Source organism: Numida meleagris, chromosome 2 (assembly GCF_002078875.1).
Source record: "Numida meleagris isolate 19003 breed g44 Domestic line chromosome 2, NumMel1.0, whole genome shotgun sequence".
NCBI lineage: Eukaryota > Metazoa > Chordata > Aves > Galliformes > Numididae > Numida > Numida meleagris.
The window spans coordinates 2,214,077-2,238,468 of record NC_034410.1 but is presented as its reverse complement, the minus strand read 5'-3'; the positions used below and the strand labels follow the sequence as shown (position 1 = coordinate 2,238,468).

The 24,392-nt window shown below is 42.6% G+C and overlaps 1 long non-coding RNA gene across 2 annotated transcripts; it reads right to left on the bottom strand.

Moving 5' to 3' along the window:
* Window positions 1,406–23,992, bottom strand: LOC110394702. Of its 2 annotated transcripts, XR_002435809.1 has the most exons (4): window positions 20,098–23,992; window positions 18,832–18,889; window positions 2,158–2,228; window positions 1,406–1,970 (listed from the first exon to the last, which is right to left on the bottom strand). It is a non-coding gene; the product is annotated as an uncharacterized LOC110394702 (long non-coding RNA). The 2 variants fall into 2 exon arrangements; XR_002435810.1 differs by lacking the exons at window positions 1,406–1,970; window positions 2,158–2,228; window positions 20,098–23,992 and adding exons at window positions 14,608–17,274; window positions 19,063–19,783.

Genomic DNA, 24,392 nt, shown 5'->3' with positions numbered 1-24,392 from the left:
ATTAAAACAAGTAAGTGCAGTAGGATCATTGCCTGGACTTGTGAAGGGATTTAGGAAGGGATGCTCTTTAGCCAGGACAGCCAGCCTCATACACCAGAACAGGAGGACATGGAAAGCCAACTCTAACTATAGCCGTTTGCTATTTAAGTCACATACCACTCTGAAATGTGGACAAAAATAAGTTGTTCTCGTTAAAATGAGCTCAGTCAGTGGAACAAAATCTATTTAAATATCTCCGACACCAGAAAGGAAACTGAGTTATTAAATGCTTTCAATCAGACAAAGCAAGCAGAATGTGTACGTCGCTTAGGAGCAGTGCTGAATAGCCCCTTGTTAATGGGGACAACCTCCTGTATGCACACTTTCTTGATTGTTTGGGAAACATTAAATTCATATTTTGGGAGCATTTTAAATATAAAGTATTTACTTTTCTGCTTTGTTTTAAATAATGCTCTGACACCTGAATGATTTCTCACTCTTCTTTCTGCTTCTATTTCCCCATGCACCCTCAATCCAGTTCTGTAAGTTTTGTTTTGTTCTTAAAAAAAAAAAAAAAAAGGGCAAAAAGTAAGTATCTCTCCCAAGAACGGAACCAAACACAGAATGAAACCATTTACACAGATTTAGGTGCAACTGAACTTCTTTCTTGGGTAATCACAGATTCAGTGCCAAGCTCCCTTGTCTTTAGGAAACCTCAGCATACAGAGGACAAAGGAGTGAAAAGGCAGATACAGGCAGCACCACAGATGGACTTAATCTCTAGAAATGGGTGGCTGGTGTGGGTGCTGGTACCCGGGGAATGTGATCCAGTCTGTGTCTATTATTAGTTATTATTAAAGGTCTTCTATTAAAGGTATGTCTATTAAAGGTATTATAGCACTAAGCTATGTTTCAACAGGCCTCTACTGGAGAGGCTGCAGTATCTTGTGTGGCGTAACAGGATAAGCCCATTTCAGTTCTCTTCTTCCACATTATCTTTACACTCCATGCTCATCCTAGGCAGAAATTATTTTTACACGACACCTAAGGAAATGGGTGCCCATTCTGTTCGCCTTTTAATTAATATTAATCATGAATTATACTGCACGTAGGTATCACTTGGCTTATGATCCTTGGTTTTCACTGCTCTTTGCTCTCTGATTGCTTTTTCAAAACTATCACCTACATAGATGCTATCCCCTAAAACACCTGCAAATCCCTAACCAGAATTCAGCCATCAGCCTTCCATGGTGACGCCAGTTTGCTGCTATGGAGACAGTGACATCCTGAGGATGTCTGACCAATGAGAGATTTCAGGTGATGAAAAAGCAATAGGGATCGGACAATTCTCTGAGACATGGATCCTGTTTGTTTTTCCATGCTTGTTCTGAACCAAACAGAAATCGTCATTGTTGAAGAAATATCCCATTTTTGATAGAAAGGGCATATATGGTTTTGTGTGCTTGCCATTTATCTGCCAACTCAGCCACAGGGCAAGATACAATTTATTTAAACCAGCAGTCAGGGAAGAGCAAAAGACAGTTTCAGCAGTGATTGACTGAGTTGGTGGAGAGCAATGGAAATGGTCACTGGAAACATCAAAGCTCCGTGGCTGGAGAAGGAACTTAGGGGTTTGGCTCAGCTGTCAGAGCATAGATAGCAACAGCCAGTTGGGTTCCTTCAGGTGCTTTGGACATGCACAAATCACTGACAGATCTGATATGGGGCCAACGGGGCCTTCAGGAGCTGGTGACAAGTTAAGTCCTCTGAGAACATCTCCAATGACCCTCTGTGCAGGCAGCTGAATCAGGTTTCTGATAGCTCATCTAAGAGCCCACAAATCGAAAAAGTCCTGGTCTCCACTACGCCAGACTACATCTTTACTCATAACTCTGTAATTTCTGCTTATTTTGGAGGAGTACTCCTGAACTTTCTTCTTTTGTAGAGTCCATAGCCTCATATGCAGGTGGGGAGTTCAGAAGACCCAAGGCCTGGAAGAGATCTCAAAGTTAATAATCCATGTCTTGCCCAAGGGTGGAAGCACATACAGAAATCTCTCCTGGCAAGTATTTATGTAGCTGCTATTTTGGTTTCTAATAGAAAAAAGCTTTATGCTTTCCGCAAAGCAACATATCCTTCTACTTTGGAAGTTTTTTCCGAAGTCAGAATTCATCTCACCTTTCTGTAGGCTTGTGTTGTTTAAGCTTGTACAAATGAACTTCTTCACTCTGGTCTCCCTTTGCAGTGAGCTGGAATAGAAAGGAAATTCCAAGGTAAGATTCACTGGGCCCATTTCAGATGTCTGTGTCAGAACATCATATTCTGTCCTTGACCCCACTGCTTCTGTGACTGTCTTCAGTAGGATAAAGAAATTCTGTCCTGGTTATTTTGTTATTTCCTTGGAAGAAATATTCTTCTGTTTATCCTAGCCATGACATATTTTTCTAAATCTCTCATCATTTTTGCTACCCAGCCATACCCAGCTCATCTTGAAACCACGTTATAAACAAAATATCGTGATAAAAAATAAGCCAAAAGAGTTACAAGAGCAGAAGAATTATGTAATGAAAAGTCCTAATATTCATATGTTTCTTTTGAGGATTCAGCCTACATCTTGCCTGAAGGCCTCCCCTATGGGGATCACCTGCAGAAGAGAAAGAGTTTGCTTTTCTTAGGAACACATCTAACCCATACAAATTGCTAAAGAAATGACTGGTAGCTCCCAAAAACTGGAGATTTTAATTGACCCATCTGGGAGAGACCACCAACCTGCCTCTATGGAAGCCATCACTCCCAGCTGCCTCTGGAAACCAACCTGCAGGTGCTGTTGGCCTTTGCTGCCTTGGAACAACAGACTCTGAAGAGTAGATGGGACTTGAAATCCAATTGCTAAATATTGGGTTTGTATTGTTTTAGCCTGATCCTTGCCATCAGGATTCCTAATTGAATTACTTGTGCCGTGTGTAGCACCAAGGCAGTAATTACAGAAGGTCTTGCATTCGTCTGTGCTTCTGCTGAGGCTGAGCAAATAGGATTAGAATTCTTCCTCCCAAATCGGCAGTGCAAATTAAATGTTTATTCTTTCATGTAGGGAAAATGTCAGCTGTTTCAAATTACGTGCAAAAGATTTCAAATGATTGGGAATCAGAAAAGATAGAAGTCCAACTTCTGCTTGAGAATTCTGTTTTGTGGATTGATGGGGTTTTTTTTGTTCACTGTTTGTCTCTTTTTCAGTTGAGAACAACCCATTAGTTGAATGCATCTATGCCATTTTTTCTTTTCTTCTCCCTTTTTTTCATTTGTTAATGTCAGTATGGTGCTCTAGTCAGAACCGATCACTTTACTTTTATAGCCTGTAAAATTCCAGGCTTAAAAGGATGTTGTCAAGTCAAATTTTACTCCAAATTAGGTCTTGGGCTGAGAATCAAGAGACATGAATTCTAATCCCTGTGACCTGCTGTGTGACCTGCTTCACCTTTCTGAATCTCAGCATCCCTCCTGGTAAAATAGAGATACAGTGCTCCTTTTTGCAATCAACTGTATTTCCTGTGATGGTCTCACACTTCTAAGCACCACAAGATGGCTTTGTCCACATAAAGATAAATGATTTGGAGGGAAAGGTTATGTAGTAGTCAAAGAAACAATGAACATCCACTTTCAGCTTCACAGGGCTGAAGTTGTCTCAACTGCAACTCTACTGATGCCATGTGGTGCTGAACATAGTCCAGTGTGTGCCCTCTGCTTCCCGAGGGAAGGAAGACAAAACCCAGCCATTTAGAAAATGCAACCCAAAGAAAATCAGTCTCTGCACTCCACCTGTTCACTCCCATTCTTATCAGTTCTAATCCCGATTCTGACCTCACATATGGAAGTTACTGGTGAGGCTGCAATCAGAAAGGAAGATTTCTGAACCCCCTACGCTTTGGTCTCTTTTTCTATACCATCCCGAGTAATATCTTTATCTCAAGGGTTATTCCAGGAGGTACACATGGACAATGGCCTTACTGCATGGTGCCAAAGCAGCAGTCATCTTGCAGAGCAAATCCTTTGTGTTCAGGACTCTGCCAAAGCAAGCACTTCTGCTTCTCTCCTTCTGTAAGTGCAGCATTTCTCCTGCTCCGTGAACCCACACAAGCATTAAGATCAGTTGTCAAAATAAAATGAGTGTCTGTGAGTGATGTGGACAGCACAGAGCAGAAGAGAGGCCACAGTCCTATCTCAGGTTTGTCTCCAGGTACAAGCATTGTAGAAATGAACAATACTTCTGATATAAGCTTGTCCGCTTCCAGGCTTTGTCTGTCTAGGCTGAAATGATCCTATAGGAATTAATTCATGCTTACTCAAGCAATAGAAATTCCCACATATTTAGCTAGCTGGTGGCTGAGGATATTTTACATAAAAGAGTGCTGACTGAAGTCAGCTTTCTGAAGCAGGTATCTTATTGAGTCTGTAGGTGGAGGGATGATAAAAGGTAAAGGAAATAAATGTGTCTTTCCCTGTCTCAAGTCAGGACCACCATGGTGATGGACTCCAAAGGATGCCTGACACGTCCATGCATCAGGTCCAGTGACAGATGGTGACTGACTTACTCTTTCTATTCAAACTGTGATTGTTTTGTCCATTTTCAGAGAGGGGAAGACTTCACATCCCACATTACTGAAGCAATTATTTCTGTCCTGTTCCAGGTGGAAATAACAGGCCGTTTATTTTAAGGGAGAAGAGATTAATGTGACTATTGGGAACGGAGGGAGGCAACTTTCTGACAGACAACCTGTTATAGTGCATTCCTTCATGCCCCTTTTCAGTGCAGCCCATGATGATGTTTAACTCTCTGCAATGTCTTACGTCCCCCTCCTACCCACCCAAACTATCTGTGGACTACCCACCCAAGTGGGAAATCAGCACAAGTTTCGCATCTAATCGGTACTCCTGCTGAGCTGTGTTGCAACCCAATGCTCTGAAACCCCCTGACAGATATGGCTTGGGGCCAAGCAAGAGCTTGAATGGCGGTGATTTTACAACCCCTTCCTTGTGTGGCTATTTTCATGCCCCCTTCCTCACTCTGGGAAACGCTGGGGGACAGCCATAAATTTGTGATACATCATCGCTCGCACTCTAGGCTGAATGCAATATTCCCTCAGCGAGGCTTCATTAAGAGGAAATTCATGCCTTAAACACCTCGCAGCCTGCATTTTTGACAAGTCATCACATTTTTGTGTGCCCTGCTTTATTTTAAAGCCCCTCTAGTAATGACATTCCTGAACAGGGGCTGCTTTGCAGCTTGCAAAGGGGGAGCCTTTGTCAGCTGGGAGCAATGGAGGAGGAATAATGTGATGCAGAGCATGTATTACAATGGAGGGGAACAACCTGTTGTGTTAATTTGTCTGTCTTCTTGGACACCCACACTGCTGTCCCTTTTTGGCAGGCAGGTCAGGACAGGAAGCAACGCAATGTCTTAAATCCACAAGGAAATTATCACACAGGAGCAGGGCATACTGGAACTTCTAGCACAGAGTGTTACTTTATCTATACCCTGCAGGGAAGATGTCCTCAAACTTCAGAGCCCACCATGAATGGATATCTTTTTCATTGCAGTGTTATCCCAAACAACGTTACTCATAGGTACCAAGTGTGAAACCCTCCAGTCTTGCACTCACCAAGCTCACCTGGGATGGGTTTCTAGGATTGTTGAGTTACTATTTTTCTGGTCGATTTGCAGGTGCACTGCTCTCAGCCCATGGCCCAATATTGTGGTGATTAAGAGATTTAACCATGGACAGAAAACTGATTCTGGGGAACGTAAGCAGTATAAATCAGAGCAGAGCAAAGAACCATGTAAAGAAATACTTTTCTTTGAGGAAGTAAGTACACGGGGATGTGCTTTCCAGCTTGGCTGATTATGGAGAACTAGCGAAATCCAAGTTTAGATATCAGAGCAGTTACCTGCCTTTGTGGTGATTCTGGGGATCTTCACCGATTACTGGATTGATAAACGAGTGATAATTGCTTTTGATTTTGGTTTCATTTCTGTTAAACCCTTATAACCAACACAATTAAAAATGAAACAAACGCAAGACCTCTTAACCTTCAAACACACACCAACCCTTACCAATGTCTTTTCCCAATATATCAACAAGCCTCCCAGGAGCAGAGTCTACTTTAAATGCCTGAAGTTCCTACTGTCTCTGATAGCAGATAAATCTTTTACGTCCTGGAGATTTAGATGAGCTGTGGAGCCTGTTGTAATGATTTAAGATAAACATGCTCATCCAGTGTGCTTAACTGGTATATCTCCAGCTGTGGTAGTTTTAAGAGGTTGTGAGAATGTGAAGTTTCATCAGTAACTTAAATTAAACCTCCAAATGCTGAACTGAAGTAAATAAAAGTGTGTGTATTATGTATATTATGTATAGCTGTGCTAGAGCTTCAGAGTTGTGATGAATGACTGCAGATTGTCACCATTTCAGTTGCAATAGCCAACTTTGGAAACTGTCTGCCTAACACCCTCAAGACTCATGCCCTCTTCTTTCTGCTCATTTGTCTTTGTAAAGTCATTTAATAACATGGCAATTGCATGGCAAATGTTAAGGTCTGCCACATCAGCATTTAGCAAGGTCAAGTTTAGGTGAATGTTCACATCCAGTCCATTCTCTGTCCTATCCAAGCAAAAGGCTGTGAGCCATGATAACCAGGATGTACTCAGCTCACAGAACATCCGAGTCAACTCGAACCTTGCTAATGGTGTAAAGAAGGAATTTGTTGTGTTCCCACAAAATAGGAAAGAGTGAAGCTAGTGTGCTCTCTGGTGTGATCATGTAGCCACAGGCCTCTTGGTTGGAATGAGCTGAGAGAGAAAACTGAAACTGTTCAGCTTTGGTGACTTGTCACCAAAAATGCCTTCAGTTCTCCAGCTTCACAGACGAGGATGACAGAGTGTAACGAGGCATACCTACAGCAGTTTCACCGCAAGGAGGTGAAGCTCAAACACACAATCAAGATAATGTGGCTTAAACTTGTCATCTGTTACATGACTGCGTGAGCATGGTCTTTGTCCACCCCAAGAGCAAAGTCAAAGCTCACTTCTTTCCCATTAAGAGTTATCTAAGCCAGAGCACATCATACATCTGAAGGTTATGCACACTGACAGGCAGTATGGATGAGCCATTTACTTTGAACTCATTAGGCTACTAGACTTAACTATGGGTTCTCTCGCTGACCAAAGCACATAAATGTATTTCTAATTTCTATTAATTCATATCTGCTCATATATTATTACTGCTACGCTACAACAAGCCAACTAATAAACAACTTATAAATTCCACGGTCCCTGATGAATTGTCATTCATCTGACCATGAAATTTGCAATGAAAAATTGTAGTTACCCAAGAAGATTTCACTCTGCAGATACCTTGCAGCAGAAATGGCCCTTTCTTTTCTTCTGTGAGAGTCAAGAAAAGGATTCACCTTGATTTTGTAGCTGAAGAAAAATAAGCTAAAATTTAGCTAAATACATTGTCCAAGAAGATTTTGCTTTAATGTATGACCATTGAAATGAGAGAATCCGGGAGGAAAACATACAAATTTGATGAGTAGATAGAGCATTGCCATGATTTTGCTCTCTCTGCTGTATCCTTTCTTTCTGGGTCTGAGCAAGGGTGTAAATCATGGAAGAAGTAAAGACTTAAGGGCTGATAACCCAGGTTTCATGTAGGCTAAAAGGGAGGAAGAATTTATGTATTTATCTTCACGTGCTCAGACTTGGAACACCCCGAGGTGCTGTTGGGCCCAGACTCTTTGTAGTTTCTGGACCAAGGTCTCCTGGAGGACAGGAGGAGTCCTGAATTTAAGATGCTTAAAGAAATCTGGGACTTGGTGCTGTTTCTTTTCTGTGACAACACTTTTTAAAGGCTAATTATCTCAAGAAGATTATTTGCTAATTATGAATAAAAAGGATTGTCAATGATTAGAAAGAAATCCTTACAGTCAGGAACAAGAATATCTCTTTTTATTGTCGTTTAAAAACATACACGTGTTAAGAAGGGGGAAGGAAATCCAACTGAACATGTCAGCTACAAACTAAATGAGATTACAGGAAAGCTTGTCCTAAAAACGTGGTTGCAATGGTCAGATTCTCCTGAACTCTGTAGCAGTGGCCTCTGCCTGGAGGCTGGAAAGGAGCAGAGAGTGATGGAGGCATGGGCTAGGTTAGGTGACTTGTCTCATGTTTATAGGGAAGGACAGTAGACTGAAAGACCAATTTCAAACCTTTTGACTCCTCCATCAAAGCCCAAACTGATGACTTACTTCCCGTTCAAGCTTGCTTCACTTTTCTCTAAAGAGCCGTTTGGAAGAAAATGTATAAATGTTGCCTAACAATGTCTTCTCTTTGAAGACATTATAACGTTTGCTTGTCTTCTACCCCAAGAATTTGTTCATTTTCTGTCCCTTCTCCTTGTCTCTAGTCAAGAGGATGGAATAAATTAGCAAGCAGCATGTGAACCTCAGCTCTTGTTAGCTACACCTAAATACTACTAAGCCTATTAAGTTTATTCCTGGAACTGTCCTGTGCTACCGCCCCCAATAACTTTCCTATTCAGTAGATTTCATTTCCTTTGTTCTTACTTAATTTACTTGCAGCCAGGGGCTCCAGCAACTGAGCCATTAGCTTGCTGCTAATTAGCTGGCACTAACAGCCTCTCGTTATTCGGGAGGCTTGGAAAATGTTTGCTTCGAGTCACATGGCAGGACAGCCATTTAATAACAGCCATCCTGTCTAATTCTGCCTTTCCTTTGGCTCCTCATATGGATATCAAAGCTGAGCCCACTGGCACTGCTTGGGGGGTATTTTTGTAACAGATGGAGAAGAAGAGGAAGATATTTCTCTGGAGGGAGACTGTTCCTCCTCCGGTGTGACCATGAGGAGTTGGGAGCAGTGAGAGTTGTGCCTATAGCACCTGTCATTGCTTATGCAAAGGAAAAGCAATTCCCTCTCTCCCACCTCCTCCTCCTGGAGCAGGGGGTTTGTAACACCTCCCATGCTAAGCCAAAAAAACTCATCCTGGGATTTGCCACCATACGCTGCCCACTGAGGTCCTTGATTTGGGTATTCATATCACACTGTGCTGGTACACTCACAGTCATTGCCAGGGGGCTAGCAGGTGGGCATCTCAGCACTGAGATGGATAACACACCTCTGTCTGGTTTCTTGGTTGCGTGCCCCTCATGCTGCATGGGTTGGGCTAGGGGGACCGAGAGTGCTACTCCATCTTGCAGTGTGACAGGTGGCATTCTGTCATGCAATTTAGAGTATGGCCCTTGGGTCTCATGATTCCAGGAACTGATGGGGTTGGGATGTATCTGAGCAGGTTACAAAGAGCTTCAAACCTCTGAGCATCTGCTCCACTTGCCAGTAGATCGGGTGGTGTCTTTCCTGGCAAGTGGAGATGCCTGGTGATCCAGGGAAACCAGTAACCCTCCCCACACCCTCCTCCAAAACCCAAAGATGCAACTTTTGGCACTCGCTGGTCACCAGGTGCTCTCTTTCCTTGGCAGCAAAACAGGAAATGAGTCAAGCAGTGAAACACACTCTCAGAAGGAATTGCCCTTGTAGGCCTTGAGAAGAGACCGCCTCAGAGGTGTTTGTTATTCCTGAGCAAGGAGGATGCATCTGCACACCATTCCCTGAGGTGACATGGCTGCGAACTCTCAGCTAAGGGTGGGGACAGGTGGAAAAAGTTGGTGACTTCTGACACCTCGTTTACTCAATCCCTCCTGGCTTGCTTGCATGGATTCCTCTGAATCCATTTCTCAATTGTCTGGGATGCATGCCCAGTCTCGAGGTCTCAGCACCTCTCATGTACCTGAAGAAGGGTACCAGAGGTGCAGCTTTTCAAGGAAAGAGCTGAGAGAATCCTATCTTCCTCTCTGAGGCTTCAGGATCCTTCTAGGAGACACTAGTCTCTCTGCAAGGAGGGATAGCAGAGTATTTAAGCTCAGCTCTTCAGTACATCCCAAAGAGGCAGACAGCGCCCTTGGGCCACCATGCAGGCCTCAAAGAACCTTACACCATGGCTTGGTTCTCCTGCAGGCATTTCACACCTCTCCCTTTGCTAAGCTCTGGCAAAGCAAGCTGTGTGCTGTGCACTACATCTGCCCCAACATCACATTGCACTTGCCATGAATCCAGGAGGCTTCTTCAGCCTCAGTGAGGGGAGAGCTAGAACATGCTTCACACTTCAGAAGGCCTGAGAAACCTTTGTGCTCTTCTCATGGAGAGGTTAAAGCATTTTTCTGTGTTTGGATGAGCTGGGCTCAGCTCCTGGCTCAGCCCCAGACACTCTGCAGGATCCAGGTCAAAATGGGAGGCTGCTTGGTGTGCCTAGTTTTCATTTCAGTGATGACCACACCTCCCTGCTCCCAAGAAGGAAGGAAAAGTCAAAGTGTGGCTGTGTTTCCTGTGATACAGCTGTTATCATCTCCCCATGACCTTGGTCAGGGATGCATAGGGAAGGAGGGGAGTACAGCTGCAGGAGCATGAAAGAAGCTTTACTGCCAGGCAGAACTTGTGCTGTTGCATCTGCTGCAATAGTAGATGGGGAGGGTGCAGCCCAGGAGCACCCCACAGAGCCTCCTTGTGCCACCTGATGCAACATGGAGGGGGCTGGTGTCCAGGCTCACCTTTGCTAACTTGTGCAGAGGACATTATCTGGGCACCACTGGCTCACAGGGAGCAGATAAATGACTGGACACTGTGTTCAGCTGGGTTGTGTTAAAGCCAAGGAGGGGTCATTTTGGCACTGGATGCTCCCGTCCATCAAAGGTACCTATTACTCCATGTCACGTAGGCAGGCTCAGTTCCAAATCTCTTCCTTCCTCTCTGTGACTTTTTATTCACAAGTTTTGGTGGGTTTGGTTTGTTTAATTTTTATCAGAATAGAAGCTTTTTCTTCCCTCTTTCTTGCAGATAGAAAGTTTCTTTAGTTACAGCCAAACAGGATTATTCCTTCAAAGACAGCCACACTTGTGGCTTAGATTAAGCTATGAGAAAAAGCATCAGTTTTGTCAACACGTGTATGTTACTCAGATAGAATAACAGAATCATACAATAGCTTGGGTTGGAAGGAACCTTAAAGATCATCTAGTTCCACGCCCCATGCCATGGACACGGTTGCCAACCTCTAAATCAGGCACCAGATCAGGTTGCCCAGGGCCTCATCCAGTCTGACCTTCAATAATTCCAGGGATGGAACATCCACAACTTCTTTGGGCAGCCTGTTCCTGTGCTTTATCACTCTTATGTTTGGATATACCAATGTATATGTAACATATATACATATACCCGTGTATGTACATATACCTCATATACTGTTATACTAGGTGTAATCAGGTCCTATAGAATGTTTTACATGTGTGGTTATATTTAACATATATGTAATTATGTAAGTACATACATGTTTGTGTGCATGTATGAAAATGAATGTATATTGGAAGGAAAAAGGAGGCATATGAAGAATGATGTATTATATATTTAAATAGCTCATGATCCCTCTGTTTGCCTCTACGCCATATTCCCTGTGTAAGAAAGTCATGGCCTGGGTCTGGATCTGGCTTCCTGGCCTGGTTTTGGTCCAGGACAGCTCACACATACCCATACAGGACCCAGCCCCATCTGTGAGGTGAGGAAGAGAGGTCACTTTTGCAGGTGGGACAGCTGGCTTGACACCTGTCCTTGGGGCTGGGGTATAGACCTCAAGCCCTTTCATTCTCTAATATAGATACTCATAACTGAAGTCTAGTTCATCCTTTGCTTGATGGGAGGGGACATCAATCTTGGCTACTGACTCCTCTCTTGAGATTTTGAATTCATCTAGTGACTTGAGCTTAGCAGAAACCAAAAGCGTAGCAGCTGCAAGATGCACTGTGCTCTAACAACCGTATGTGAGAACTGTGTCCTGCACCTCATAATTTACATTAACCTTCAGTATAGCTTCTGGGATGTTGAGGAGAGGTCTACTTTTTCAAGACATCTCATAATAAAGTACCTAAATGACACAAATTAGAATCCTTCCTGAGTGTTGTTTTTCAACCCAAGCCTTAAAGGGACAGATAACTCCACAAGCAGAGATCTGCTTTGGGTTCAATTCCCATGTCTGTATTCAGAGAAAACAAGAAAAAGTCTGCCTCAGCCTCTCCAGTGTTTACGAGAGTGCTAGGGCTGATAACTTGATGGGAGATGCCTGCAGGATGCTAGGACAGGAGAAGGGAGGGATATTGAGAGTGGAGATTGGGGAAAGTGCAAAGCAGCTACAGCTTGATTTTTGCTCTGTAACCCCTTGAGCTGAGCCCGAGTGACCGACAGTTCATAGCCATGCATGAGCATGGGGGGTAAATGATAGTTCTTGCACTGGAAAATCATGATGATGGTGGAGAAAACTCCTCTGTGGAGGAGCCAGCACGAGTGGGGAACTTCACCCCGAACTACAGGCAGAGCACAGCTTCCAGCTTGTAACTGATAGACTGGAGTCCAGATGAGGACTATACAGGAATTAACATGTGCAAGTCTTCTGAAGCCCTCTGTATCTCCCCTTTGGATTTTTTTGTTTGTTTGTTTGTTTGTTTGTTTTTTCCTCAAAGCTACGTGTTCCTTCCAGTTTCCCTAAGAGTCCAATTGCTGAAACCCAGAGACTGGTGAGACAGACAAGTTTCGTACAGACATCCATAGCAGGAGCAAGGAGATCACAAGTCCCAGCTGAATTGATAGAAATGCAGGTAGATTTGGATTTTAAGCATCTTAACCTGAGCTTATCACCCTGGCTTGTCTTCATGATTAAAGGACAGGATTAGGCATTTTAGAGGAGAATCTTCTCCCCTTATTTAGGACGGTATGAAGAATCAGGTCCTAGACTCCGCTGCCTCTATTGTCACTGAACACTCCACAGTTATCCCAGAAGGGGATGGCTTAATCTGATGTCATGAATGCTATCCACTTTTTTTCACTAATTAGGTTTTAAAATCCTGCAAGCAGTCTCTGTGAAGTCTTCTAATGGACTGCTCTAGGCAAGGTTCATCAAAATCCCCTAGGAAGTAATGTTACTGCTTAACTATCTGAATGGAGAGTATCCTTCCTATCTACGTGAGCTCCTCACCATGGGATGTTTTGGATACTCAGAATTGATACAGACTCGGGGGTGAACTGCATGAGTTCACAAAAGTAGCATCCATGGAAAGTTATCACGTAGAAAGATAGGCTTCCATGATTCAGGAAGTACTTGAGCTGTCAATTCTTGGAAGCTGAGAGAGTATTTGGAGAATTATCACTACGTGCGTTGTCTATTCTTACACTCTTTCTAAGTATTTGCTTTTGGAAATGGCCATTTATGGAAACAAGATACTGGCCCAGATCAGTCTGTGGTTTGGACCCCTACAGCCATAGCTACCTCCTTGGGTAATAGCAGCAGCTGGACTTAAGGAAAGGAAGGGCAGGCTGCTGCTTTAATAATTAAGGCCCTGGTAGAATCAGACTTATGAAAGGGACTTTAACATTCAGCAGGTCCAAAAGATTCCAGACAAGTACAGGGTAGAACTGTTAATTTGTCAGGGTTCTGTTTGTTTTTCTCCAGTTATCAGCTTTGCACATGGATATTGCTTCTAAATATTGGATATTTCCTACCGGGGGGGGGGAGGGGGATCACATCTCTCCTTGGGGGTAAGAATGGCGGTTGAGGAGGGTAAGATCATCTCTCAGATGCTCCCAGAATAAGGGAAGACAGTGAAGGCAGGACTTGGGGCATCTTCTGCCTTTTAAGGAAAGGCTACAGGCAAAGCTCAGCCATCATTAGTCTTCAGAGAGGCCATGCTATCGTAGAATCAGAGCATCAGAGAATGGCCTGGGTTGAAAAGGACCTCAAAGGTCATCGAGTTTTAACCCTCCTGCTGTGTGCAGAGTTGCCAAGCACTAGACCAGGCTGCTCAGAGCCACGTCTAGCCTGGTCTTGAATGCCTGCAGGGATGGGGCATCCACAGTCTCCTTGGGCAACCTGTTCCAGTGCGTCATCACCTTCTGTGTGAAAAACTTCCTCCTAACATCTAACCTAAGCCTCCCCTGTCTCAGTTTAAAATCATTCCCCCTTGTCCTATTGCTATCCACCCTTGTGAACAATCGCTCCCCCTCCTGTTGCTACACTCCCTTCAAGTATTGGAAGGCCACAGTGAGGTCTCCCCAGAGCCTTCTCTTCTCCAAGCTAAACAAGCCCAGTTCCCTCAACCTTTCTTCATAGAAGAGGTGCTCCAGCCCTCTGATCATCTTGGTGGCCCTTACTGGCTATAACTCCTTAAAGCTTTTTAAGTTCCTCTGCTGAAGGAAAGAATCCCTTATGAGCTCTGCAACTTCATCTGCTGTGAGGTTTCATTGTCAGACTGTTGACTATAGTCAGAAATAATGGCATTTAGACTTCTCAGCTAAGCAAGTTGGTTGAGGAGCGGGCAGACAAGAGAGAGATCATAGAATCATAGAATCATAGAATCATAGAATGGCTTGGGTTGAAAAGGACCTCAAAGATCATCGAGTCTCAACCCCCCTGCCAAGTGCAGGGTCGCCAACCACTAGACCAGAGATGAACCTAAAATTCCTAGATGTGTCTCTCCAGTGCAAATTGTCTAGTTCAGCTGGTGCAAATTGACACAGCTGCATTTCTGTTACCCTCTTGGTGTACTGGCTGGTAGACCAGGATGCTCCTGCCACTCTCTGCACACTGCAGGTTAAGGCAGAAGGAGTAGGTATTTAAGTCACCCTATGTATTCTTACTAATGACTTTACTGTTTGGTAATGAGAATGTGCAGAGGTGGGTTGAAGATATCATTTATACACAGTTTCTAAAATTCATCTGTGTTTTCACTTTCACCCCTGAGTGTTCTTTGTATTTAAAAAACAAACAAGGAAGATTTCATTTTGAAGGCTGACCTTGGGTCAGCAGTAACTCCTGTTTGGAATGAATCACTTTATATCTTGCTAGCAACTTGCATTACGCATTCTATATGATTCAAAATCTCAGTTCAGATACCTTAGTGAGCTTTCCTGTCATTTTGCACCGCAGAATAGTTGGACTTCTCAGACTCAACTCAGTTTGTTCACTAATGTAGCAGTGTAGTGTTAATGACTGGGGTTAGTGATTACAGTTGTTTCTCTTACCAGGCTGAAAGAATTGAGCTGCTCTTTGTAATTACAGCAATAATAAGGTTCATCAATTTAAATCTATATTCAACATAAAATGTAGTCACATTTAACAGATATCTCATTCAGTAGAGTAGGTAGGGAGTCTGAGGGTCAATTTATTTTGTCCTAGTAAAATAAATCTGATGTACCTTATTTATCTCTGTGGACTATAACGCACACTTAACGTGTCTAGCACATTTGCAGTTACCTACATCTTAGCCAGCTGAAGTTGGACTGAAGATATCCCAATCTTTACCCAATTGTTGTGGTCATTTCACATTCCCATATCCTGGAGGAGCTGATTTTCTGCAACATTATCTTGGAAAGATGAGTAAGAAAGATGTTAGAACTTCATATTCCTCTTTGAATCTTTCCACAGTCTTCACGGGCATGGTGACCCAATGTTTTATGTATCCTTTAGCTGCCTGTTTCAGTTGATAAACAACTGAAATTTATAGGAAAAGAAATGGACTTCCAAACGTAAACCATGACTTTCTGGGGAAAGTTACAAATGAAGAAGTAAAAGAAAAACTAGGATCATTCCCTGGTCAAAACATTGGTAAAGAGTAAGCTTTTATACATGCCTCAGTTTTTATGATGCGTACATTATGTGTGCTCGCATCTCTGCCAACTCAAATGGACAGAGCTAGGCAACATTTCAATGGTTTGTCCAAGTTGAATTTAAGTCACATTTTGTTACAGTAAGTCCTGTAACAAGTTTTGACCTTTCCAAGAATATCTTGGATGTCAGTCTTGGCCTCATAATTTCAAGGTGGCAGCAGGAAAAGAACTCAGATCGTATTGTTTACCAACCTTTTCAAAATAAGCAAGGAATGAGCTTCATGAGTCTGTTTCATGAAAGATTTGTGACATCGTTTTAGAGCCTTCTTATTCAGTATGTTAGAGAGCTGACACACAAAACTAGCGGCCAATGAATGAAAATACTATTTTAGAAGAAGTGCATTACAGTTTCCATCTGTTTATTAATGGAGAGGCTTTGCTCTAAATGCACTTATGTGCTTAACAAATTATAAAGTTCTCCCATTGAGTGAGTCATGATTAGTCCATCATGTTTGCAAAATATATTGCAAATTCAGATCTTTTTCTAGTGAGCTATCAAAATGGTGCCTTCAGCTGACCCAGACATATCTGAAGACCAGGTCATTCAAGCAATGGAAATAGTGTTGTCTGACATGACTGGTAGCTATAGAGCTCCGCACTTTGCCTAAAGCTATAGATGCTGAAGTGTGCTTGCGCCATCAGCCTAGCTCATCTACTTCTGGAACAGATTTCATACCTCTGTTCTCAATGACTTGATAGGAAATTCTCCTTTGAGGAAAGACAGGAGGCAGGCATGATCTTTCTTAAGGAAATCAGTTGGCAGCACAGTTCAGACACTGATCTCAAAGTGTGGAGAAATTCCAGGAGGAGAGCAGGCTCATTGAATAGGCATAGGTCTGGAAAATTAATTTTATTAGGTAAGAAGATAGCCATGGTACCTAAGAGCTATCTAAAAAGCATTTCCTCCAATTGTTTAGGACCTTTCTTTTAGCATCACGCACTCTCCCTTCCCCTCCCACCACAGTGTTAACTGGGAAACATCCGAAGTCTGAAGGCATTTGTCATGGAAGTGGTATGTAAAAAGCAGCCTGCCATGGTATCCACTATGTGTCAACAGATCTCTCTTTCAAATACTTAGTAAACAGCTTGACTTGGTGGCTTCCAGGTCAGTGTTTTTTGTTTCTGCTGTTGCTTTTCCAAGTATTTAGTATCTTATCCATTTCCTTTTCCATGCCTCATGATACTTCATCGTTCTTTGACATTTATTAGCCACGTGAAGAACAGCTTGGAGGAATTGCTTCATCATTTCTGACCTCTTCTCCTTCCTCTCTGGAGGGACATCCTGCACATCTACCGCTCCTCTTTGTCATCTGCAGTCATGCCAGACTCCTGCCCACACTCTGCTCCTTGCTTAGCTCTGTTGCTGATCAGAAGAGGACCACCTCCTTATCTGTAGAACTCTCTCAGATAAAAACAAGGGCATCACAGCACATGTGGTGAAAGACGGTCCACGCTCTGAAAAACTCATCATTCAGACAGACCAAGGATGCGTTATTATAGTTATTGTGTGTAGCTATGACTCAAAGAGTTAATGTATGTGATCCCATGCTTGTAAGAACAGTCACAATCACAGAAACTGACTTAGTCTCTCTCTCTGATGGTGGCTTATGCTAAGCACATAATTTCTGACACCACCATTGGACTGAAAATACAGTGCTGGGCTATTGCTGTGACCCATATGATAAAAAAATAACGCATTTAGTAGAGTCCTCTAGCTGATTCTTTCAGCCATATTCAAAATCTGGAAAGCATTTCACCTACATCCCAGCTACAAAATTTACAACTGTATCTGAAGTTTGTGGAGAAAAATTAATCACAAAGCTCAATTCATCTGAAGTGTTTCAGACACCCATTTAACAGCAAGATGAATGTCACTGTATCTCACTGTTGAGTACACAGAGCTTACAAAGACCAGCATGGGTGAAGATGGCAGGGAGCAGAAAAGCAGGGCTGCTCCATGAGGCCACAACAAGCCAGGAGCTAAGGGCAAGCACAGCCTGGTCTGGGGATGCTTTCACTGAGCTTAAACAGAGTGTTGGGACCAGGGAGCAGAGGGCTGAGATCCCAGGTGAAGTGGCTGCTGTAGCAATTTAGTCCCAGTAGCGCACTCATAGCCTGCGCAGAGATGCACATTATAGATATGCAATGTCTCCCACCCCATATAACTTCTTCCCATACCAAAACTGCTAACAAACCTGAGACTAGAACTCACATCTTTGATTTATCATTAAATCACAGCTATTGTCTCTGCCAAGCAGGATATCTGCCGGAGGAATTCCACAAAGATTCTTTGCTTTCGATTTTAATCCAAAATTGTGATGCTTGCTATGTTTACTTGTTGTTTTTGAAATAGAGATCACTAAATAGAAAATTGTTTTGGAAGCAGAGTTTCCTTTTCTGCATCATTTCACTTTGTTAAATCAACTCAAGAGCTGCTATGCACAAAAACACCAGTAAAATCCCAGGAGATAGATACACAATACGATGTTACTTCGCCTCTTTGGACTAAATTATGGCTATCACTGCCTTTCTGCTTTCCAACCTATTGTCCATTTTCAAGAAAAAATGTTGATGAATCAGAGGTATTTTAACACAAAACTGAGCACACCTAGTTTCTCAGAAGGAAACAAGGGATGATGTGGTTACAATTTACAAGTGCATATCAATAAATAATCTATTCAGACTGGAGACTCGGCATAGGTAAAGGGTCTAAGTTACCATTGTCACTACTGTCAGAGGAATAAAAGTGAAATTCATCTCTTCCTCGCACAACTATCTAAACCAGATCAAAGGATTTTTTCCCTCTTTAAATATAAAAGAGGAAATTAAAGCTTGGGCTTGAGAATTGCTGGAGGTAGATTATTATCCCACCCTGAAAGTGATGCTTCATTTTGCCTCTTTTTACAGGTATGTTTGCCATTAGTTCTATTCAAATTATTGCAAAAATGACCCTGTTACTGAAATAGAAATCAAGGAGCAAAGTTAGTGTTCTACATCAATCAAATGAAAGAAGCACTTACACAAGGCAAAACCTTCCTGGGAGTATGCCATCTCCTTTAGATTTTCCACCTTCTTGACCTGTCAAAATACGGTAACAGGTGCTCAAAATACGATAAGAAGAAAATCCAAATGAGCTACATCGTTTTAATACCTAAACTACTGGTTTTATATAATCAACAGCAATTAAGAGGCATCTATCTCACAATACCCTCTTTAATTAGTTGAACAACAACTTTTGTGTATTTATATACCTTCCTGCATATCTAGCGCTCCTCTTTGTCATCTGCAATCACACTATACACCTGCCCCTACTCCTCTACTTCAACATCACCATTAGGTCACCATAACCTTACAAACCACGAATATTCTCCGTGTTAAAATAGCCTTGGCTCGCAAGTGACTTGGGAAGATTTCCTCACCACACAGTGCCAGAACATCCTCATTTACCCCATCTCAACACATGCCAGACCCACAAATTAACACATCAGATAGATTTCCTGCCTTGTTATCCAATTAACAAAAACCAGATGCCATCTCCAGTGCTAAATGCAAATTGTTTCCCACATCCCATTATGCCAACGAGCATCACTTCCAACCTACTGGGCTCTGAAGTGTGTTTATTAGATGGGGAGGAGATCTTCATACAAATGATCTCTGCTTTAGAAACCTTAGAAAATCCAGAAATAATTCTTCATTCCAGTGACATATCTGAAATTTACACAGTCACTTAACCCTCTCCCCTCCCCCAACCCTAATCATTTAAGACACCTTTTAACATCACTTTAATAACTTGCATTTTAAATATCTCTTTAGAAAAGCATGATAATAGACAAACTTTTACTTTTCAAAACCTTTTCCTTAAATAACCTCCTTGTAAAATTCTGAATGCTAGTAATACTTAGGAGGCAGTTAGAAGGAGCCAGAAACTTCACTGAAGTGGAAAAGGAGTGACTATTTTCATGGTTTGGATACTTTAATATTGTGGCTATGCATTTTAAGCTAAAAGACACCTTTGGGATATGTTGGTCTAAACAGAAAAAATAACAATATCAGGGAAGTCAGCAAAAAATAAAATGAAGACAGACCAGCAATCTGGAAGACATTTCAAAGAATCAGAGAAAAGCAGGACTGGAAATAAACTCAAAAATTCATCAGGATTAAATGCTCCTGATGGATTTTTTTTGCCTTCTACAACTACGTGCCAGTACTTAGTTCTCTTCCCTTCCCCATTGCCACTGAAGTTCTTCTCTCACACTACCACTAAAAAATTAAGCCTTTTATCTTACCTGTGTTTTGAGAGGTGCTTTCCAAACCTGTGGCCTTCCCTGTTCTTAGCAGACAGAGAGGGCAGTTTGCTGCTCTCCTTTCTATTGCCATAGTCTGTTGTACTCATTCTTTCTTCCTAGGCTGTTTCTCTGAGGTCATGTAAACTAGACAGTAATTTCTTTGAGACTGCAGGAGGCAGAGATGGGTAGCAAAATTCACATAAGCTCTCAGCAGTGTTTTGGGGACAACTCAAACTTTCCTCTGAGTTTCATTCCCATCTTTTGCATATACATTATTTGCATTGTGCCCAAATAAAAAATCAACCAGCAAGGTATTTCATTAATAATTTGGCTTTTAAACACTCTTTAAGAGCAATATCTCTATTGGGATTATTGGGACTATTGGGATGAATATACAGTGTCTCTCCTTGATGAATTAAAAGAAGAATCTGACAATTAGGGATCTCTGTCTCAGCTGGACATCCATGTATCTCTCTAGACATGAGAGAAGAACAGGAACTCAGTGATTCATGTGACTTCTTCTAGAAGCCTGTTTTAGATCTAATATCAATTGCTTTGTGGAATTTCCTTCAGGAACCCTGAAGCTTCACCTTATACATCCAAGAATTCATCACCTGATAATATTTTGCCTTTATCCTCTTATCAGTTATTAGAGTTTAGAGGGTGATTTTTCTTATCCTACAACAGACAACTATGGGCTCAGCTGTAGGCTCCATTACTGTACCGTTTACTTTCCCAAAAATCCTTTCCCTAGGTACTCACTACATCTTACTCAATTTTAAGTATCTTTATGATCATATCTGGAAGACTCTGGGTCACCCCATACTCTCTGGTGCACTGTGTAGGTTTTCATAACAAGTCATCTCTGTGCAAATATCCATGTGGTGGAATAGCACTGCTCTCTAAGAAAATCTTTGGCCAGGAATGCTGAAAGATATATGAGTTTTGCAATGGAGCTGAGAGGCTGCCAAAAGGATGATCTGAGCATGGAGAAATTTTTCTTTGTATTTTTGGTTCTTCTTTGCTTGCCTAAGGTAGTTGTTTTTGGAGAGGTATTCTTTGAGGAAAGAAAATTGCCTGGAATTCAGTCACAAACAGGAAAACCAGAGTGAGGAAAGTGAGAAGTTGTTCACATGGATGCTAGAAATGCTTCCACCAAAGGCCATTCCTGGGGAATTAAGAAATGACCACAAGACGTGAGAGCCAGTTCAACTTGGGAAGCTAACACTCCCTTCAGAGCCGTTCAAACATGGAAACAGAGAATTAAATCCAATAGCGTTCCAGACTGCTGGATGAAAACCTGCCTTTGAGGAACAGTATGGCTGTGGGATGCTGAAATGTGCTAGGGCTCATGAAGCCTTGTACGTATTCCCTGTGATGTATGTAGGCAGCAGTGGCTTAGGAACCATGGGTGGGTGGGTGTGCCCTGGTTTCCCTGTTAAGAATGTAAGGATAATATAATAACATCCTGCTGAAAGGCACAGAAATTGGAGCAGAGCTGCTGTTATTGTACTCCACGGCTTTGAGTGCCTCAATGCCGCCCTGAGAACCTCTGCAGGTTTGACCCACACTGCAAACTAAGACAGTTTTGTGGCCTAAACCTGATGTTGCTCTTAGTGGTCCCAACCATACAAGCTCTTCAGGGTCAAGGACACATTGATATAACAGTTCTTGTGCCAGATTTATGCTCTGGTGTAATAGGAATAAATTGGTGAAATGTATTTCTTTTTTAAGAAACAAGTCTGAAGTTTAAGATTCTCCTCCTACAAGTAATGAAAACAGTTCATAAGAGAGTTAAGACCCCTGATCCTCTCTTCCTCTGCTCTTTGAGTCCTGTACAAACTGATGAGAGAAGCAGAAATGAAGCTGATAAATGATCAGGCTGGTACAAGGTGAGGACTGCAATGCAGAGAAGACCACAGCAGGCTCCCTATACCCAGAAAGGAATTTATCTTAGTATCATTGAATTGTTTGAGTTGGAAGGGACCCTTAAGGGCCATCTGGTCCAACTCCCCTGCAATGAACAGGGGCTCCCTCAGCTCCATCAGGTTCTCAGAGCCCCATCCAGCCTCACCTTGGTTGTCTCCAGGGATGGGGCATCCACCAGCTCTCTGGGCAACCTGTGTCAGTGCTTCACCATCCTGACTTTCTGCTTGCTCTTGAAAGGATGACTTTCACTGCAGCTGAAAGCTGAAGATGATGAATATGTAGGATAAACTGTCGTGCTAAACAAATTCCCACACCACATGACAGGATTTTGCCTGCGAGGAGAATGGAGGGCTGAATCAGTGGTGAGAGATAAACTTGTCAACTTTGCAGCTGATACGCAAGAAGGTCACCTCACCCAAGGAAAGTTTAAATAAACAAGCGATGTCCAGGGCTACAGCAAAATCAACAGTTACTCATAGGCAGTTCTTCCAAAAAGAACATCGTAAAAGCAGGTTCAGCTAAGCCAGTCACCAGAGAGCACAAACTAAGAGCTCCCTTCAGACATGTAAAGTCTCCCAGATTACATGTGAGACTCACCATAGATGGCTTCAGCATCTCCTGCAGTCAGAGGGCAGCCACCCTCCTGGTACAAGCCCCAGTGCTCTGGGTCAGCCCTAACTTTGATCCACAGACCGACCATGTCCAGGACACCTACTTGGGGAGCTGGAAAAGGGTGAGAGCATTCGGAAGTAATAAGATGTAGGAAGAGCTCACTGAGGACCTCCTGCCCAAGGGAACCCCCATAACGTTGCATTCTCAAGACCCTTAACTGTGCTGCTGCCCCACTGAGTGACCCAATGTCACAAGCCCGTCCTCAGCACATCACCAAGAATACAACTTGAAACATATTTCTCCATACCTGTGTGAAGACAAGGCCATGGTGAGTCTCCTGCCTTCAGCATGGCATGGAAATGTAGAGATAGGTAGTTTGGAGCAGCATTGCTGAGCAATGAGCTGTAAGGACAGCTTGCTAAAACCTGTTGTGTGAGGCTAGGATGCTGATGCTAATGGAAAAGGGATATATGAACCCAGCCTGGAATCAGGAAAGAGTGTGCTAACAAGCTGTTCAGCTAATGAGACTGTGTTTTTTTGTAAGCATCCAGGAATTATGGATCTCACTGTAGCATATTTGAAGGCTACATCCAATGCATTAAGTTACTCATGAATAGGAAGGTCTCTTAGTACAAAACTATGACCTAGGCAGACTGCAAGAAGTTATTGTGGCTGTCTGTAGGAGGTAAATTATGTGTGGCCACCTTCTTTTGGAAAACAATCATTCCAATAGAACCAGGTGGTTTCTGGGCCATGGAATGGTCACAAGAATTTGTCAGGTTCTATGGCAGATGGAAGCTCTTAGTTCAGTGTAAGTACGGAGAAAGAAACCTTGAGCATGGCAGAGAAACAGAGGGTGTCACCTGTAAGAAGGCTCTAAACACAGTTTCTCATCATCTTTCATGCAAGAAAGGAAAATAGGACCCAAACAAAACTAGGAAGCAGGACCAGAGAAAAAGCTCTACTAATGGGTAGGTACAAAGGGTTAGCTTTCAAAACGGACACATGCATCAAGCTGGGATGTGCTGGCATCCGTGCTGGCTCTGATGTGGTATTTGCACTTCCCTCCAGGACAAGGTTGGTGGGAGAGGAAAGGATCCCTTGTGGAGGACATGAATCTGTTCTGGATTGCTAAGTATGTTCCAAAACAGGATTAAAATTCAAATGACCTTGGTGTGTTGTAGGATGCCCTGTTAATAAATAAATAGCGGAATGAATGAACGAATGAATGAACTGCAGTGGGCTGTAATTTAACAGGGACTTATACAAGGAAACACTCATCTCATTGCAAAATGCAGATATTTAAAGGAAAATAGTTCCTATTTGGAAAAAAAAAAATGAACAGACTTTCAAAATGACACTTTTTCCAAAAAATAATTAGCAAAACAAAAATCCAAACCCCACAAAGCCCTCAGACATAACAACAAGCAAGCAAGCAAAAAATTAGAGAACTCCTTAGTTTCAGGTGCTTAATTTTTGTTTGTCCCCATAGAAGACGTAGCGGGCATGAAATGACATTGGCAAGCAGATTATCAAATTCAGCACACACAAAAAGAAGAATGTAGTTTGTCCCACAAGGGCATGAGCATAGATTCACTATGTGGGTAGTGAAGCTGTGGAACTCCATCACCGGGTCTTTTAGATGCAGAAAGTTTTCATGAGATCATGGAGAAGCTAAACAAACCAGTGAAAATCGTTAAAAGATACCAAATGCACAGCAACTGTGTCCAGCTTAGGAACTCCCAAAGGCAGAA